The 17,487-nt window shown below is 35.5% G+C and overlaps 17 non-coding genes across 17 annotated transcripts; all 17 read left to right on the top strand.

The window, feature by feature from the left end:
- Positions 1-308: 308 nt before the first annotated feature.
- TRNAS-CGA (transfer RNA serine (anticodon CGA)) lies at positions 309-390 on the top strand. The gene has a single exon. It is a non-coding gene; the product is annotated as a tRNA-Ser (tRNA).
- Positions 391-1,440: 1,050 nt separating this feature from the next.
- TRNAS-UGA (transfer RNA serine (anticodon UGA)) lies at positions 1,441-1,522 on the top strand. The gene has a single exon. It is a non-coding gene; the product is annotated as a tRNA-Ser (tRNA).
- A 1,050-nt stretch (positions 1,523-2,572) lies between these two features.
- On the top strand, positions 2,573-2,654 carry TRNAS-UGA (transfer RNA serine (anticodon UGA)). Its single transcript has one exon. It is a non-coding gene; the product is annotated as a tRNA-Ser (tRNA).
- A 491-nt stretch (positions 2,655-3,145) lies between these two features.
- On the top strand, positions 3,146-3,227 carry TRNAS-CGA (transfer RNA serine (anticodon CGA)). The gene has a single exon. It is a non-coding gene; the product is annotated as a tRNA-Ser (tRNA).
- Positions 3,228-4,277: 1,050 nt separating this feature from the next.
- Positions 4,278-4,359, top strand: TRNAS-UGA (transfer RNA serine (anticodon UGA)). The gene has a single exon. It is a non-coding gene; the product is annotated as a tRNA-Ser (tRNA).
- A 492-nt stretch (positions 4,360-4,851) lies between these two features.
- On the top strand, positions 4,852-4,933 carry TRNAS-CGA (transfer RNA serine (anticodon CGA)). Its single transcript has one exon. It is a non-coding gene; the product is annotated as a tRNA-Ser (tRNA).
- A 1,050-nt stretch (positions 4,934-5,983) lies between these two features.
- TRNAS-UGA (transfer RNA serine (anticodon UGA)) lies at positions 5,984-6,065 on the top strand. Its single transcript has one exon. It is a non-coding gene; the product is annotated as a tRNA-Ser (tRNA).
- Positions 6,066-6,557: 492 nt separating this feature from the next.
- On the top strand, positions 6,558-6,639 carry TRNAS-CGA (transfer RNA serine (anticodon CGA)). Its single transcript has one exon. It is a non-coding gene; the product is annotated as a tRNA-Ser (tRNA).
- A 1,050-nt stretch (positions 6,640-7,689) lies between these two features.
- Positions 7,690-7,771, top strand: TRNAS-UGA (transfer RNA serine (anticodon UGA)). Its single transcript has one exon. It is a non-coding gene; the product is annotated as a tRNA-Ser (tRNA).
- Positions 7,772-8,776: 1,005 nt separating this feature from the next.
- TRNAS-UGA (transfer RNA serine (anticodon UGA)) lies at positions 8,777-8,858 on the top strand. The gene has a single exon. It is a non-coding gene; the product is annotated as a tRNA-Ser (tRNA).
- Positions 8,859-9,863: 1,005 nt separating this feature from the next.
- Positions 9,864-9,945, top strand: TRNAS-UGA (transfer RNA serine (anticodon UGA)). Its single transcript has one exon. It is a non-coding gene; the product is annotated as a tRNA-Ser (tRNA).
- Positions 9,946-11,155: 1,210 nt separating this feature from the next.
- Positions 11,156-11,237, top strand: TRNAS-UGA (transfer RNA serine (anticodon UGA)). The gene has a single exon. It is a non-coding gene; the product is annotated as a tRNA-Ser (tRNA).
- A 1,005-nt stretch (positions 11,238-12,242) lies between these two features.
- Positions 12,243-12,324, top strand: TRNAS-UGA (transfer RNA serine (anticodon UGA)). Its single transcript has one exon. It is a non-coding gene; the product is annotated as a tRNA-Ser (tRNA).
- A 1,005-nt stretch (positions 12,325-13,329) lies between these two features.
- Positions 13,330-13,411, top strand: TRNAS-UGA (transfer RNA serine (anticodon UGA)). The gene has a single exon. It is a non-coding gene; the product is annotated as a tRNA-Ser (tRNA).
- Positions 13,412-14,416: 1,005 nt separating this feature from the next.
- On the top strand, positions 14,417-14,498 carry TRNAS-UGA (transfer RNA serine (anticodon UGA)). The gene has a single exon. It is a non-coding gene; the product is annotated as a tRNA-Ser (tRNA).
- Positions 14,499-15,503: 1,005 nt separating this feature from the next.
- Positions 15,504-15,585, top strand: TRNAS-UGA (transfer RNA serine (anticodon UGA)). Its single transcript has one exon. It is a non-coding gene; the product is annotated as a tRNA-Ser (tRNA).
- Positions 15,586-16,795: 1,210 nt separating this feature from the next.
- TRNAS-UGA (transfer RNA serine (anticodon UGA)) lies at positions 16,796-16,877 on the top strand. Its single transcript has one exon. It is a non-coding gene; the product is annotated as a tRNA-Ser (tRNA).
- The last annotated feature ends 610 nt before the right edge of the window (positions 16,878-17,487 follow it).

The following is a 17,487-nucleotide window of genomic DNA, read 5'->3' as shown; positions in this document are numbered from 1 at the left end:
AGTGCAAGAGTAGGTTTTTACTTATGGACATGTTCACGTTATTGTTGCATTCTAGAGTTGGATAGGTTAGTATGGATTAAGTGAGCAGCAAATGAAAAGATGGGCTGTTGGCTGCATGATACCTTCACTTTTTAGGAAAGTGCCTCAACATTTTCTTCACAAAAACTTCAGGATAAAGCACCCACAGATTCCTTGCATCATATCTACTAAATTGAGCTGTAATGTTTGTGTTACTCAATGAGCATGCATTTACTTCCGAAAAAAAAGATACTGCTGGAAAAAAGTGACATTAACTGAGCAGCAGAAAAGCTGTGATGGCCGAGTGGTTAAGGCGTTGGATTCGAAATCCAATGGGGTCTCCCCGCACAGGTTCAAATCCTGTTCACAGCGAGAGAAATTACTGTTTTTAAAGTTTTGAAAATGTGATTATGTTCATGCTAGATGAAATTGCACATTAAGAAACTGCATAAAGTGACGTTAGTATCTATTTAGAGACAATTCCTAAAAACATGCACGCTGAAATAAATTAATTCTTAAATCTACGTTTCTAGTTAAACCTACTCTTGCACTCCATAGCAGAACGTTGATGCCAGCTTTAAAACTAGAAAGTTAGATGTAAGAAGTCATTTATTTCAACATGCACGTTTTTAGGAATTGTCTCTAAATAGATACTAACATCACTTTACGCAGATTCTATATATGCAATTTCATCTTGCATAATCACATTTTCAACTTTAAAAACAGAGACACTTCTTCAAAACATGCACGCTGAAATAAATGTCTTCTTAAATCTACGTTTCTAGTTATAAAACAGGCATCAACATTCTGCTGTGGAGTGCAAGATTAGGTTGTTACCTATGGATATTGGCTGCTTGAGACCCTCACTTTTTGGGAAATTGCCTCAACATTTTTTTCAGGATAACTTAAGGTTGAAATTCTGTTCACAGCGAGAAATAGAATTGTTTTGAAATTTAAAAAACGGGTGTAAAGATATTTCCCATAGCACACATACCAGGATAACTTCAGGTTCAAATCCTGTTCACAGCGAGAAATAGAATTGTTTTGAAATTTGAAAATGTTGAACATGAAAATGGTTGTAAAGATATTTCCCATAGCACACATATCAGGATAACTTCAGGTTCAAATCCTGTTCACAGCGAGAAAAAGAATTGTTTTGAAATTTGAAAATGTTGAACATGAAAACTGGTGTAAAGATATTTCCCATAGCACACATACCAACGCTGTTCTTTCAAAACGGCAGAATATCCACTTAAATTGCACAAATACATGGTTGTTTACTAAATTGAGTATGTTTTTAAAGTTGAAAATGTGATTATTCCTCTTAATGTTGATACAAAACATTCTTCTGCTATCTGTGGCAATAAATGACACACTAACGCAACAAAAAAAGAAGAGTGACATTACCCCAAAAGAAAACAGGCTGTGATGGCCGAGTGGTTAAGGCGTTGGACTTGAAATCCAATGGGGTCTCCCCGCACAGGTTCAAATCCTGTTCACAGCGAGAGAAATTACTGTTTTTAAAGTTTTGAAAATGTGATTATGTTCATGCTAGATGAAATTGCACATTAAGAAACTGCATAAAGTGACGTTAGTATCTATTTTGAGACAATTCCTAAAAACATGCACGCTGAAATAAATTAATTCTTAAATCTACGTTTCTAGTTAAACCTACTCTTGCACTCCATAGCAGAACGTTGATGCCAGCTTTAAAACTAGAAAGTTAGATGTAAGAAGTCATTTATTTCAACATGCACGTTTTTAGGAATTGTCTCTAAATAGATACTAACATCACTTTACGCAGATTCTATATATGCAATTTCATCTTGCATAATCACATTTTCAACTTTAAAAACAGAGACACTTCTTCAAAACATGCACGCTGAAATAAATGTCTTCTTAAATCTACATTTCTAGTTATAAAACAGGCATCAACATTCTGCTGTGGAGTGCAAGATTAGGTTGTTACCTATGGATATTGGCTGCTTGAGACCCTCACTTTTTGGGAAATTGCCTCAACATTTTTTTCAGGATAACTTAAGGTTGAAATTCTGTTCACAGCGAGAAATAGAATTGTTTTGAAATTTAAAAAACGGGTGTAAAGATATTTCCCATAGCACACATACCAGGATAACTTCAGGTTCAAATCCTGTTCACAGCGAGAAATAGAATTGTTTTGAAATTTGAAAATGTTGAACATGAAAATGGTTGTAAAGATATTTCCCATAGCACACATATCAGGATAACTTCAGGTTCAAATCCTGTTCACAGCGAGAAAAAGAATTGTTTTGAAATTTGAAAATGTTGAACATGAAAACTGGTGTAAAGATATTTCCCATAGCACACATACCAACGCTGTTCTTTCAAAACGGCAGAATATCCACTTAAATTGCACAAATACATGGTTGTTTACTAAATTGAGTATGTTTTTAAAGTTGAAAATGTGATTATTCCTCTTAATGTTGATACAAAACATTCTTCTGCTATCTGTGGCAATAAATGACACACCAACGCAACAAAAAAAGAAGAGTGACATTACCCCAAAAGAAAACAGGCTGTGATGGCCGAGTGGTTAAGGCGTTGGACTTGAAATCCAATGGGGTCTCCCCGCACAGGTTCAAATCCTGTTCACAGCGAGATAGATTTCTGTTTTTAAAGTTGAAAATGTGATTATGCTAGATGAAATTGCATATATAGAATCTGCGTAAAGTGATGTTAGTATCTATATAGAGACAATTCCTAAAAACGTGCATGTTGAAATAAATGACTTCTTACATCTACATTTCTAGTTTTAAAGCTGGCATCAACGTTCTGCTATGGAGTGCAAGAGTAGGTTTTTACTTATGGACATGTTCACGTTATTGTTGCATTCTAGAGTTGGATAGGTTAGTATGGATTAAGTGAGCAGCAAATGAAAAGATGGGCTGTTGGCTGCATGATACCTTCACTTTTTAGGAAAGTGCCTCAACATTTTCTTCACAAAAACTTCAGGATAAAGCACCCACAGATTCCTTGCATCATATCTACTAAATTGAGCTGTAATGTTTGTGTTACTCAATGAGCATGCATTTACTTCCGAAAAAAAGATACTGCTGGAAAAAAGTGACATTAACTGAGCAGCAGAAAAGCTGTGATGGCCGAGTGGTTAAGGCGTTGGATTCGAAATCCAATGGGGTCTCCCCGCACAGGTTCAAATCCTGTTCACAGCGAGAGAAATTACTGTTTTTAAAGTTTTGAAAATGTGATTATGTTCATGCTAGATGAAATTGCACATTAAGAAACTGCATAAAGTGACGTTAGTATCTATTTAGAGACAATTCCTAAAAACATGCACGCTGAAATAAATTAATTCTTAAATCTACGTTTCTAGTTAAACCTACTCTTGCACTCCATAGCAGAACGTTGATGCCAGCTTTAAAACTAGAAAGTTAGATGTAAGAAGTCATTTATTTCAACATGCACGTTTTTAGGAATTGTCTCTAAATAGATACTAACATCACTTTACGCAGATTCTATATATGCAATTTCATCTTGCATAATCACATTTTCAACTTTAAAAACAGAGACACTTCTTCAAAACATGCACGCTGAAATAAATGTCTTCTTAAATCTACGTTTCTAGTTATAAAACAGGCATCAACATTCTGCTGTGGAGTGCAAGATTAGGTTGTTACCTATGGATATTGGCTGCTTGAGACCCTCACTTTTTGGGAAATTGCCTCAACATTTTTTTCAGGATAACTTAAGGTTGAAATTCTGTTCACAGCGAGAAATAGAATTGTTTTGAAATTTAAAAAACGGGTGTAAAGATATTTCCCATAGCACACATACCAGGATAACTTCAGGTTCAAATCCTGTTCACAGCGAGAAATAGAATTGTTTTGAAATTTGAAAATGTTGAACATGAAAATGGTTGTAAAGATATTTCCCATAGCACACATATCAGGATAACTTCAGGTTCAAATCCTGTTCACAGCGAGAAAAAGAATTGTTTTGAAATTTGAAAATGTTGAACATGAAAACTGGTGTAAAGATATTTCCCATAGCACACATACCAACGCTGTTCTTTCAAAACGGCAGAATATCCACTTAAATTGCACAAATACATGGTTGTTTACTAAATTGAGTATGTTTTTAAAGTTGAAAATGTGATTATTCCTCTTAATGTTGATACAAAACATTCTTCTGCTATCTGTGGCAATAAATGACACACCAACGCAACAAAAAAAGAAGAGTGACATTACCCCAAAAGAAAACAGGCTGTGATGGCCGAGTGGTTAAGGCGTTGGACTTGAAATCCAATGGGGTCTCCCCGCACAGGTTCAAATCCTGTTCACAGCGAGATAGATTTCTGTTTTTAAAGTTGAAAATGTGATTATGCTAGATGAAATTGCATATATAGAATCTGCGTAAAGTGATGTTAGTATCTATATAGAGACAATTCCTAAAAACGTGCATGTTGAAATAAATGACTTCTTACATCTACATTTCTAGTTTTAAAGCTGGCATCAACGTTCTGCTATGGAGTGCAAGAGTAGGTTTTTACTTATGGACATGTTCACGTTATTGTTGCATTCTAGAGTTGGATAGGTTAGTATGGATTAAGTGAGCAGCAAATGAAAAGATGGGCTGTTGGCTGCATGATACCTTCACTTTTTAGGAAAGTGCCTCAACATTTTCTTCACAAAAACTTCAGGATAAAGCACCCACAGATTCCTTGCATCATATCTACTAAATTGAGCTGTAATGTTTGTGTTACTCAATGAGCATGCATTTACTTCCGAAAAAAAAGATACTGCTGGAAAAAAGTGACATTAACTGAGCAGCAGAAAAGCTGTGATGGCCGAGTGGTTAAGGCGTTGGATTCGAAATCCAATGGGGTCTCCCCGCACAGGTTCAAATCCTGTTCACAGCGAGAGAAATTACTGTTTTTAAAGTTTTGAAAATGTGATTATGTTCATGCTAGATGAAATTGCACATTAAGAAACTGCATAAAGTGACGTTAGTATCTATTTAGAGACAATTCCTAAAAACATGCACGCTGAAATAAATTAATTCTTAAATCTACGTTTCTAGTTAAACCTACTCTTGCACTCCATAGCAGAACGTTGATGCCAGCTTTAAAACTAGAAAGTTAGATGTAAGAAGTCATTTATTTCAACATGCACGTTTTTAGGAATTGTCTCTAAATAGATACTAACATCACTTTACGCAGATTCTATATATGCAATTTCATCTTGCATAATCACATTTTCAACTTTAAAAACAGAGACACTTCTTCAAAACATGCACGCTGAAATAAATGTCTTCTTAAATCTACGTTTCTAGTTATAAAACAGGCATCAACATTCTGCTGTGGAGTGCAAGATTAGGTTGTTACCTATGGATATTGGCTGCTTGAGACCCTCACTTTTTGGGAAATTGCCTCAACATTTTTTTCAGGAAAACTTAAGGTTGAAATTCTGTTCACAGCGAGAAATAGAATTGTTTTGAAATTTAAAAAACGGGTGTAAAGATATTTCCCATAGCACACATACCAGGATAACTTCAGGTTCAAATCCTGTTCACAGCGAGAAATAGAATTGTTTTGAAATTTGAAAATGTTGAACATGAAAATGGTTGTAAAGATATTTCCCATAGCACACATATCAGGATAACTTCACGTTCAAATCCTGTTCACAGCGAGAAATAGAATTGTTTTGAAATTTGAAAATGTTGAACATGAAAATGGTTGTAAAGATATTTCCCATAGCACACATACCATCGCTGTTCTTTCAAAACGGCAGAATATCCACTTAAATTGCACAAATACATGGTTGTTTACTAAATTGAGTATGTTTTTAAAGTTGAAAATGTGATTATTCCTCTTAATGTTGATACAAAACATTCTTCTGCTATCTGTGGCAATAAATGACACACCAACGCAACAAAAAAAGAAGAGTGACATTACCCCAAAAGAAAACAGGCTGTGATGGCCGAGTGGTTAAGGCGTTGGACTTGAAATCCAATGGGGTCTCCCCGCACAGGTTCAAATCCTGTTCACAGCGAGATAGATTTCTGTTTTTAAAGTTGAAAATGTGATTATGCTAGATGAAATTGCATATATAGAATCTGCGTAAAGTGATGTTAGTATCTATATAGAGACAATTCCTAAAAACGTGCATGTTGAAATAAATGACTTCTTACATCTACATTTCTAGTTTTAAAGCTGGCATCAACGTTCTGCTATGGAGTGCAAGAGTAGGTTTTTACTTATGGACATGTTCACGTTATTGTTGCATTCTAGAGTTGGATAGGTTAGTATGGATTAAGTGAGCAGCAAATGAAAAGATGGGCTGTTGGCTGCATGATACCTTCACTTTTTAGGAAAGTGCCTCAACATTTTCTTCACAAAAACTTCAGGATAAAGCACCCACAGATTCCTTGCATCATATCTACTAAATTGAGCTGTAATGTTTGTGTTACTCAATGAGCATGCATTTACTTCCGAAAAAAAAGATACTGCTGGAAAAAAGTGACATTAACTGAGCAGCAGAAAAGCTGTGATGGCCGAGTGGTTAAGGCGTTGGATTCGAAATCCAATGGGGTCTCCCCGCACAGGTTCAAATCCTGTTCACAGCGAGAGAAATTACTGTTTTTAAAGTTTTGAAAATGTGATTATGTTCATGCTAGATGAAATTGCACATTAAGAAACTGCATAAAGTGACGTTAGTATCTATTTAGAGACAATTCCTAAAAACATGCACGCTGAAATAAATTAATTCTTAAATCTACGTTTCTAGTTAAACCTACTCTTGCACTCCATAGCAGAACGTTGATGCCAGCTTTAAAACTAGAAAGTTAGATGTAAGAAGTCATTTATTTCAACATGCACGTTTTTAGGAATTGTCTCTAAATAGATACTAACATCACTTTACGCAGATTCTATATATGCAATTTCATCTTGCATAATCACATTTTCAACTTTAAAAACAGAGACACTTCTTCAAAACATGCACGCTGAAATAAATGTCTTCTTAAATCTACGTTTCTAGTTATAAAACAGGCATCAACATTCTGCTGTGGAGTGCAAGATTAGGTTGTTACCTATGGATATTGGCTGCTTGAGACCCTCACTTTTTGGGAAATTGCCTCAACATTTTTTTCAGGATAACTTAAGGTTGAAATTCTGTTCACAGCGAGAAATAGAATTGTTTTGAAATTTAAAAAACGGGTGTAAAGATATTTCCCATAGCACACATACCAGGATAACTTCAGGTTCAAATCCTGTTCACAGCGAGAAATAGAATTGTTTTGAAATTTGAAAATGTTGAACATGAAAATGGTTGTAAAGATATTTCCCATAGCACACATATCAGGATAACTTCAGGTTCAAATCCTGTTCACAGCGAGAAAAAGAATTGTTTTGAAATTTGAAAATGTTGAACATGAAAACTGGTGTAAAGATATTTCCCATAGCACACATACCAACGCTGTTCTTTCAAAACGGCAGAATATCCACTTAAATTGCACAAATACATGGTTGTTTACTAAATTGAGTATGTTTTTAAAGTTGAAAATGTGATTATTCCTCTTAATGTTGATACAAAACATTCTTCTGCTATCTGTGGCAATAAATGACACACCAACGCAACAAAAAAAGAAGAGTGACATTACCCCAAAAGAAAACAGGCTGTGATGGCCGAGTGGTTAAGGCGTTGGACTTGAAATCCAATGGGGTCTCCCCGCACAGGTTCAAATCCTGTTCACAGCGAGATAGATTTCTGTTTTTAAAGTTGAAAATCTGATTATGCTAGATGAAATTGCATATATAGAATCTGCGTAAAGTGATGTTAGTATCTATATAGAGACAATTCCTAAAAACGTGCATGTTGAAATAAATGACTTCTTACATCTACATTTCTAGTTTTAAAGCTGGCATCAACGTTCTGCTATGGAGTGCAAGAGTAGGTTTTTACTTATGGACATGTTCACGTTATTGTTGCATTCTAGAGTTGGATAGGTTAGTATGGATTAAGTGAGCAGCAAATGAAAAGATGGGCTGTTGGCTGCATGATACCTTCACTTTTTAGGAAAGTGCCTCAACATTTTCTTCACAAAAACTTCAGGATAAAGCACCCACAGATTCCTTGCATCATATCTACTAAATTGAGCTGTAATGTTTGTGTTACTCAATGAGCATGCATTTACTTCCGAAAAAAAAGATACTGCTGGAAAAAAGTGACATTAACTGAGCAGCAGAAAAGCTGTGATGGCCGAGTGGTTAAGGCGTTGGATTCGAAATCCAATTTAAAAAACGGGTGTAAAGATATTTCCCATAGCACACATACCAGGATAACTTCAGGTTCAAATCCTGTTCACAGCGAGAAATAGAATTGTTTTGAAATTTGAAAATGTTGAACATGAAAATGGTTGTAAAGTTATTTCCCATAGCACACATATCAGGATAACTTCAGGTTCAAATCCTGTTCACAGCGAGAAAAAGAATTGTTTTGAAATTTGAAAATGTTGAACATGAAAACTGGTGTAAAGATATTTCCCATAGCACACATACCAACGCTGTTCTTTCAAAACGGCAGAATATCCACTTAAATTGCACAAATACATGGTTGTTTACTAAATTGAGTATGTTTTTAAAGTTGAAAATGTGATTATTCCTCTTAATGTTGATACAAAACATTCTTCTGCTATCTGTGGCAATAAATGACACACCAACGCAACAAAAAAAGAAGAGTGACAATACCCCAAAAGAAAACAGGCTGTGATGGCCGAGTGGTTAAGGCGTTGGACTTGAAATCCAATGGGGTCTCCCCGCACAGGTTCAAATCCTGTTCACAGCGAGATAGATTTCTGTTTTTAAAGTTGAAAATGTGATTATGCTAGATGAAATTGCATATATAGAATCTGCGTAAAGTGATGTTAGTATCTATATAGAGACAATTCCTAAAAACGTGCATGTTGAAATAAATGACTTCTTACATCTACATTTCTAGTTTTAAAGCTGGCATCAACGTTCTGCTATGGAGTGCAAGAGTAGGTTTTTACTTATGGACATGTTCACGTTATTGTTGCATTCTAGAGTTGGATAGGTTAGTATGGATTAAGTGAGCAGCAAATGAAAAGATGGGCTGTTGGCTGCATGATACCTTCACTTTTTAGGAAAGTGCCTCAACATTTTCTTCACAAAAACTTCAGGATAAAGCACCCACAGATTCCTTGCATCATATCTACTAAATTGAGCTGTAATGTTTGTGTTACTCAATGAGCATGCATTTACTTCCGAAAAAAAAGATACTGCTGGAAAAAAGTGACATTAACTGAGCAGCAGAAAAGCTGTGATGGCCGAGTGGTTAAGGCGTTGGATTCGAAATCCAATTTAAAAAACGGGTGTAAAGATATTTCCCATAGCACACATACCAGGATAACTTCAGGTTCAAATCCTGTTCACAGCGAGAAATAGAATTGTTTTGAAATTTGAAAATGTTGAACATGAAAATGGTTGTAAAGTTATTTCCCATAGCACACATATCAGGATAACTTCAGGTTCAAATCCTGTTCACAGCGAGAAAAAGAATTGTTTTGAAATTTGAAAATGTTGAACATGAAAACTGGTGTAAAGATATTTCCCATAGCACACATACCAACGCTGTTCTTTCAAAACGGCAGAATATCCACTTAAATTGCACAAATACATGGTTGTTTACTAAATTGAGTATGTTTTTAAAGTTGAAAATGTGATTATTCCTCTTAATGTTGATACAAAACATTCTTCTGCTATCTGTGGCAATAAATGACACACCAACGCAACAAAAAAAGAAGAGTGACATTACCCCAAAAGAAAACAGGCTGTGATGGCCGAGTGGTTAAGGCGTTGGACTTGAAATCCAATGGGGTCTCCCCGCACAGGTTCAAATCCTGTTCACAGCGAGAGAAATTACTGTTTTTAAAGTTTTGAAAATGTGATTATGTTCATGCTAGATGAAATTGCACATTAAGAAACTGCATAAAGTGACGTTAGTATCTATTTTGAGACAATTCCTAAAAACATGCACGCTGAAATAAATTAATTCTTAAATCTACGTTTCTAGTTAAACCTACTCTTGCACTCCATAGCAGAACGTTGATGCCAGCTTTAAAACTAGAAAGTTAGATGTAAGAAGTCATTTATTTCAACATGCACGTTTTTAGGAATTGTCTCTAAATAGATACTAACATCACTTTACGCAGATTCTATATATGCAATTTCATCTTGCATAATCACATTTTCAACTTTAAAAACAGAGACACTTCTTCAAAACATGCACGCTGAAATAAATGTCTTCTTAAATCTACGTTTCTAGTTATAAAACAGGCATCAACATTCTGCTGTGGAGTGCAAGATTAGGTTGTTACCTATGGATATTGGCTGCTTGAGACCCTCACTTTTTGGGAAATTGCCTCAACATTTTTTTCAGGATAACTTAAGGTTGAAATTCTGTTCACAGCGAGAAATAGAATTGTTTTGAAAACAGGCATCAACATTCTGCTGTGGAGTGCAAGATTAGGTTGTTACCTATGGATATTGGCTGCTTGAGACCCTCACTTTTTGGGAAATTGCCTCAACATTTTTTTCAGGATAACTTAAGGTTGAAATTCTGTTCACAGCGAGAAATAGAATTGTTTTGAAATTTAAAAAACGGGTGTAAAGATATTTCCCATAGCACACATACCAGGATAACTTCAGGTTCAAATCCTGTTCACAGCGAGAAATAGAATTGTTTTGAGATTTGAAAATGTTGAACATGAAAATGGTTGTAAAGATATTTCCCATAGCACACATATCAGGATAACTTCAGGTTCAAATCCTGTTCACAGCGAGAAAAAGAATTGTTTTGAAATTTGAAAATGTTGAACATGAAAACTGGTGTAAAGATATTTCCCATAGCACACATACCAACGCTGTTCTTTCAAAACGGCAGAATATCCACTTAAATTGCACAAATACATGGTTGTTTACTAAATTGAGTATGTTTTTAAAGTTGAAAATGTGATTATTCCTCTTAATGTTGATACAAAACATTCTTCTGCTATCTGTGGCAATAAATGACACACCAACGCAACAAAAAAAGAAGAGTGACATTACCCCAAAAGAAAACAGGCTGTGATGGCCGAGTGGTTAAGGCGTTGGACTTGAAATCCAATGGGGTCTCCCCGCACAGGTTCAAATCCTGTTCACAGCGAGATAGATTTCTGTTTTTAAAGTTGAAAATGTGATTATGCTAGATGAAATTGCATATATAGAATCTGCGTAAAGTGATGTTAGTATCTATATAGAGACAATTCCTAAAAACGTGCATGTTGAAATAAATGACTTCTTACATCTACATTTCTAGTTTTAAAGCTGGCATCAACGTTCTGCTATGGAGTGCAAGAGTAGGTTTTTACTTATGGACATGTTCACGTTATTGTTGCATTCTAGAGTTGGATAGGTTAGTATGGATTAAGTGAGCAGCAAATGAAAAGATGGGCTGTTGGCTGCATGATACCTTCACTTTTTAGGAAAGTGCCTCAACATTTTCTTCACAAAAACTTCAGGATAAAGCACCCACAGATTCCTTGCATCATATCTACTAAATTGAGCTGTAATGTTTGTGTTACTCAATGAGCATGCATTTACTTCCGAAAAAAAAGATACTGCTGGAAAAAAGTGACATTAACTGAGCAGCAGAAAAGCTGTGATGGCCGAGTGGTTAAGGCGTTGGATTCGAAATCCAATTTAAAAAACGGGTGTAAAGATATTTCCCATAGCACACATACCAGGATAACTTCAGGTTCAAATCCTGTTCACAGCGAGAAATAGAATTGTTTTGAAATTTGAAAATGTTGAACATGAAAATGGTTGTAAAGTTATTTCCCATAGCACACATATCAGGATAACTTCAGGTTCAAATCCTGTTCACAGCGAGAAAAAGAATTGTTTTGAAATTTGAAAATGTTGAACATGAAAACTGGTGTAAAGATATTTCCCATAGCACACATACCAACGCTGTTCTTTCAAAACGGCAGAATATCCACTTAAATTGCACAAATACATGGTTGTTTACTAAATTGAGTATGTTTTTAAAGTTGAAAATGTGATTATTCCTCTTAATGTTGATACAAAACATTCTTCTGCTATCTGTGGCAATAAATGACACACCAACGCAACAAAAAAAGAAGAGTGACATTACCCCAAAAGAAAACAGGCTGTGATGGCCGAGTGGTTAAGGCGTTGGACTTGAAATCCAATGGGGTCTCCCCGCACAGGTTCAAATCCTGTTCACAGCGAGATAGATTTCTGTTTTTAAAGTTGAAAATCTGATTGTGCTAGATGAAATTGCATATATAGAATCTGCGTAAAGTGATGTTAGTATCTATATAGAGACAATTCCTAAAAACGTGCATGTTGAAATAAATGACTTCTTACATCTACATTTCTAGTTTTAAAGCTGGCATCAACGTTCTGCTATGGAGTGCAAGAGTAGGTTTTTACTTATGGACATGTTCACGTTATTGTTGCATTCTAGAGTTGGATAGGTTAGTATGGATTAAGTGAGCAGCAAATGAAAAGATGGGCTGTTGGCTGCATGATACCTTCACTTTTTAGGAAAGTGCCTCAACATTTTCTTCACAAAAACTTCAGGATAAAGCACCCACAGATTCCTTGCATCATATCTACTAAATTGAGCTGTAATGTTTGTGTTACTCAATGAGCATGCATTTACTTCCGAAAAAAAAGATACTGCTGGAAAAAAGTGACATTAACTGAGCAGCAGAAAAGCTGTGATGGCCGAGTGGTTAAGGCGTTGGATTCGAAATCCAATTTAAAAAACGGGTGTAAAGATATTTCCCATAGCACACATACCAGGATAACTTCAGGTTCAAATCCTGTTCACAGCGAGAAATAGAATTGTTTTGAAATTTGAAAATGTTGAACATGAAAATGGTTGTAAAGTTATTTCCCATAGCACACATATCAGGATAACTTCAGGTTCAAATCCTGTTCACAGCGAGAAAAAGAATTGTTTTGAAATTTGAAAATGTTGAACATGAAAACTGGTGTAAAGATATTTCCCATAGCACACATACCAACGCTGTTCTTTCAAAACGGCAGAATATCCACTTAAATTGCACAAATACATGGTTGTTTACTAAATTGAGTATGTTTTTAAAGTTGAAAATGTGATTATTCCTCTTAATGTTGATACAAAACATTCTTCTGCTATCTGTGGCAATAAATGACACACCAACGCAACAAAAAAAGAAGAGTGACATTACCCCAAAAGAAAACAGGCTGTGATGGCCGAGTGGTTAAGGCGTTGGACTTGAAATCCAATGGGGTCTCCCCGCACAGGTTCAAATCCTGTTCACAGCGAGATAGATTTCTGTTTTTAAAGTTGAAAATGTGATTATGCTAGATGAAATTGCATATATAGAATCTGCGTAAAGTGATGTTAGTATCTATATAGAGACAATTCCTAAAAACGTGCATGTTGAAATAAATGACTTCTTACATCTACATTTCTAGTTTTAAAGCTGGCATCAACGTTCTGCTATGGAGTGCAAGAGTAGGTTTTTACTTATGGACATGTTCACGTTATTGTTGCATTCTAGAGTTGGATAGGTTAGTATGGATTAAGTGAGCAGCAAATGAAAAGATGGGCTGTTGGCTGCATGATACCTTCACTTTTTAGGAAAGTGCCTCAACATTTTCTTCACAAAAACTTCAGGATAAAGCACCCACAGATTCCTTGCATCATATCTACTAAATTGAGCTGTAATGTTTGTGTTACTCAATGAGCATGCATTTACTTCCGAAAAAAAAGATACTGCTGGAAAAAAGTGACATTAACTGAGCAGCAGAAAAGCTGTGATGGCCGAGTGGTTAAGGCGTTGGATTCGAAATCCAATTTAAAAAACGGGTGTAAAGATATTTCCCATAGCACACATACCAGGATAACTTCAGGTTCAAATCCTGTTCACAGCGAGAAATAGAATTGTTTTGAAATTTGAAAATGTTGAACATGAAAATGGTTGTAAAGTTATTTCCCATAGCACACATATCAGGATAACTTCAGGTTCAAATCCTGTTCACAGCGAGAAAAAGAATTGTTTTGAAATTTGAAAATGTTGAACATGAAAACTGGTGTAAAGATATTTCCCATAGCACACATACCAACGCTGTTCTTTCAAAACGGCAGAATATCCACTTAAATTGCACAAATACATGGTTGTTTACTAAATTGAGTATGTTTTTAAAGTTGAAAATGTGATTATTCCTCTTAATGTTGATACAAAACATTCTTCTGCTATCTGTGGCAATAAATGACACACCAACGCAACAAAAAAAGAAGAGTGACATTACCCCAAAAGAAAACAGGCTGTGATGGCCGAGTGGTTAAGGCGTTGGACTTGAAATCCAATGGGGTCTCCCCGCACAGGTTCAAATCCTGTTCACAGCGAGATAGATTTCTGTTTTTAAAGTTGAAAATGTGATTATGCTAGATGAAATTGCATATATAGAATCTGCGTAAAGTGATGTTAGTATCTATATAGAGACAATTCCTAAAAACGTGCATGTTGAAATAAATGACTTCTTACATCTACATTTCTAGTTTTAAAGCTGGCATCAACGTTCTGCTATGGAGTGCAAGAGTAGGTTTTTACTTATGGACATGTTCACGTTATTGTTGCATTCTAGAGTTGGATAGGTTAGTATGGATTAAGTGAGCAGCAAATGAAAAGATGGGCTGTTGGCTGCATGATACCTTCACTTTTTAGGAAAGTGCCTCAACATTTTCTTCACAAAAACTTCAGGATAAAGCACCCACAGATTCCTTGCATCATATCTACTAAATTGAGCTGTAATGTTTGTGTTACTCAATGAGCATGCATTTACTTCCGAAAAAAAAGATACTGCTGGAAAAAAGTGACATTAACTGAGCAGCAGAAAAGCTGTGATGGCCGAGTGGTTAAGGCGTTGGATTCGAAATCCAATTTAAAAAACGGGTGTAAAGATATTTCCCATAGCACACATACCAGGATAACTTCAGGTTCAAATCCTGTTCACAGCGAGAAATAGAATTGTTTTGAAATTTGAAAATGTTGAACATGAAAATGGTTGTAAAGTTATTTCCCATAGCACACATATCAGGATAACTTCAGGTTCAAATCCTGTTCACAGCGAGAAAAAGAATTGTTTTGAAATTTGAAAATGTTGAACATGAAAACTGGTGTAAAGATATTTCCCATAGCACACATACCAACGCTGTTCTTTCAAAACGGCAGAATATCCACTTAAATTGCACAAATACATGGTTGTTTACTAAATTGAGTATGTTTTTAAAGTTGAAAATGTGATTATTCCTCTTAATGTTGATACAAAACATTCTTCTGCTATCTGTGGCAATAAATGACACACCAACGCAACAAAAAAAGAAGAGTGACATTACCCCAAAAGAAAACAGGCTGTGATGGCCGAGTGGTTAAGGCGTTGGACTTGAAATCCAATGGGGTCTCCCCGCACAGGTTCAAATCCTGTTCACAGCGAGAGAAATTACTGTTTTTAAAGTTTTGAAAATGTGATTATGTTCATGCTAGATGAAATTGCACATTAAGAAACTGCATAAAGTGACGTTAGTATCTATTTAGAGACAATTCCTAAAAACATGCACGCTGAAATAAATTAATTCTTAAATCTACGTTTCTAGTTAAACCTACTCTTGCACTCCATAGCAGAACGTTGATGCCAGCTTTAAAACTAGAAAGTTAGATGTAAGAAGTCATTTATTTCAACATGCACGTTTTTAGGAATTGTCTCTAAATAGATACTAACATCACTTTACGCAGATTCTATATATGCAATTTCATCTTGCATAATCACATTTTCAACTTTAAAAACAGAGACACTTCTTCAAAACATGCACGCTGAAATAAATGTCTTCTTAAATCTACGTTTCTAGTTATAAAACAGGCATCAACATTCTGCTGTGGAGTGCAAGATTAGGTTGTTACCTATGGATATTGGCTGCTTGAGACCCTCACTTTTTGGGAAATTGCCTCAACATTTTTTTCAGGATAACTTAAGGTTGAAATTCTGTTCACAGCGAGAAATAGAATTGTTTTGAAAACAGGCATCAACATTCTGCTGTGGAGTGCAAGATTAGGTTGTTACCTATGGATATTGGCTGCTTGAGACCCTCACTTTTTGGGAAATTGCCTCAACATTTTTTTCAGGATAACTTAAGGTTGAAATTCTGTTCACAGCGAGAAATAGAATTGTTTTGAAATTTAAAAAACGGGTGTAAAGATATTTCCCATAGCACACATACCAGGATAACTTCAGGTTCAAATCCTGTTCACAGCGAGAAATAGAATTGTTTTGAGATTTGAAAATGTTGAACATGAAAATGGTTGTAAAGATATTTCCCATAGCACACATATCAGGATAACTTCAGGTTCAAATCCTGTTCACAGCGAGAAAAAGAATTGTTTTGAAATTTGAAAATGTTGAACATGAAAACTGGTGTAAAGATATTTCCCATAGCACACATACCAACGCTGTTCTTTCAAAACGGCAGAATATCCACTTAAATTGCACAAATACATGGTTGTTTACTAAATTGAGTATGTTTTTAAAGTTGAAAATGTGATTATTCCTCTTAATGTTGATACAAAACATTCTTCTGCTATCTGTGGCAATAAATGACACACCAACGCAACAAAAAAAGAAGAGTGACATTACCCCAAAAGAAAACAGGCTGTGATGGCCGAGTGGTTAAGGCGTTGGACTTGAAATCCAATGGGGTCTCCCCGCACAGGTTCAAATCCTGTTCACAGCGAGATAGATTTCTGTTTTTAAAGTTGAAAATGTGATTATGCTAGATGAAATTGCATATATAGAATCTGCGTAAAGTGATGTTAGTATCTATATAGAGACAATTCCTAAAAACGTGCATGTTGAAATAAATGACTTCTTACATCTACATTTCTAGTTTTAAAGCTGGCATCAACGTTCTGCTATGGAGTGCAAGAGTAGGTTTTTACTTATGGACATGTTCACGTTATTGTTGCATTCTAGAGTTGGATAGGTTAGTATGGATTAAGTGAGCAGCAAATGAAAAGATGGGCTGTTGGCTGCATGATACCTTCACTTTTTAGGAAAGTGCCTCAACATTTTCTTCACAAAAACTTCAGGATAAAGCACCCACAGATTCCTTGCATCATATCTACTAAATTGAGCTGTAATGTTTGTGTTACTCAATGAGCATGCATTTACTTCCGAAAAAAAAGATACTGCTGGAAAAAAGTGACATTAACTGAGCAGCAGAAAAGCTGTGATGGCCGAGTGGTTAAGGCGTTGGATTCGAAATCCAATTTAAAAAACGGGTGTAAAGATATTTCCCATAGCACACATACCAGGATAACTTCAGGTTCAAATCCTGTTCACAG

Source organism: Pelobates fuscus, chromosome 3, assembly GCF_036172605.1.
Source record: "Pelobates fuscus isolate aPelFus1 chromosome 3, aPelFus1.pri, whole genome shotgun sequence".
In the NCBI taxonomy this organism is placed as follows: domain Eukaryota; kingdom Metazoa; phylum Chordata; class Amphibia; order Anura; family Pelobatidae; genus Pelobates; species Pelobates fuscus.
This window is presented reverse-complemented; position numbering and strand designations above follow the sequence as displayed.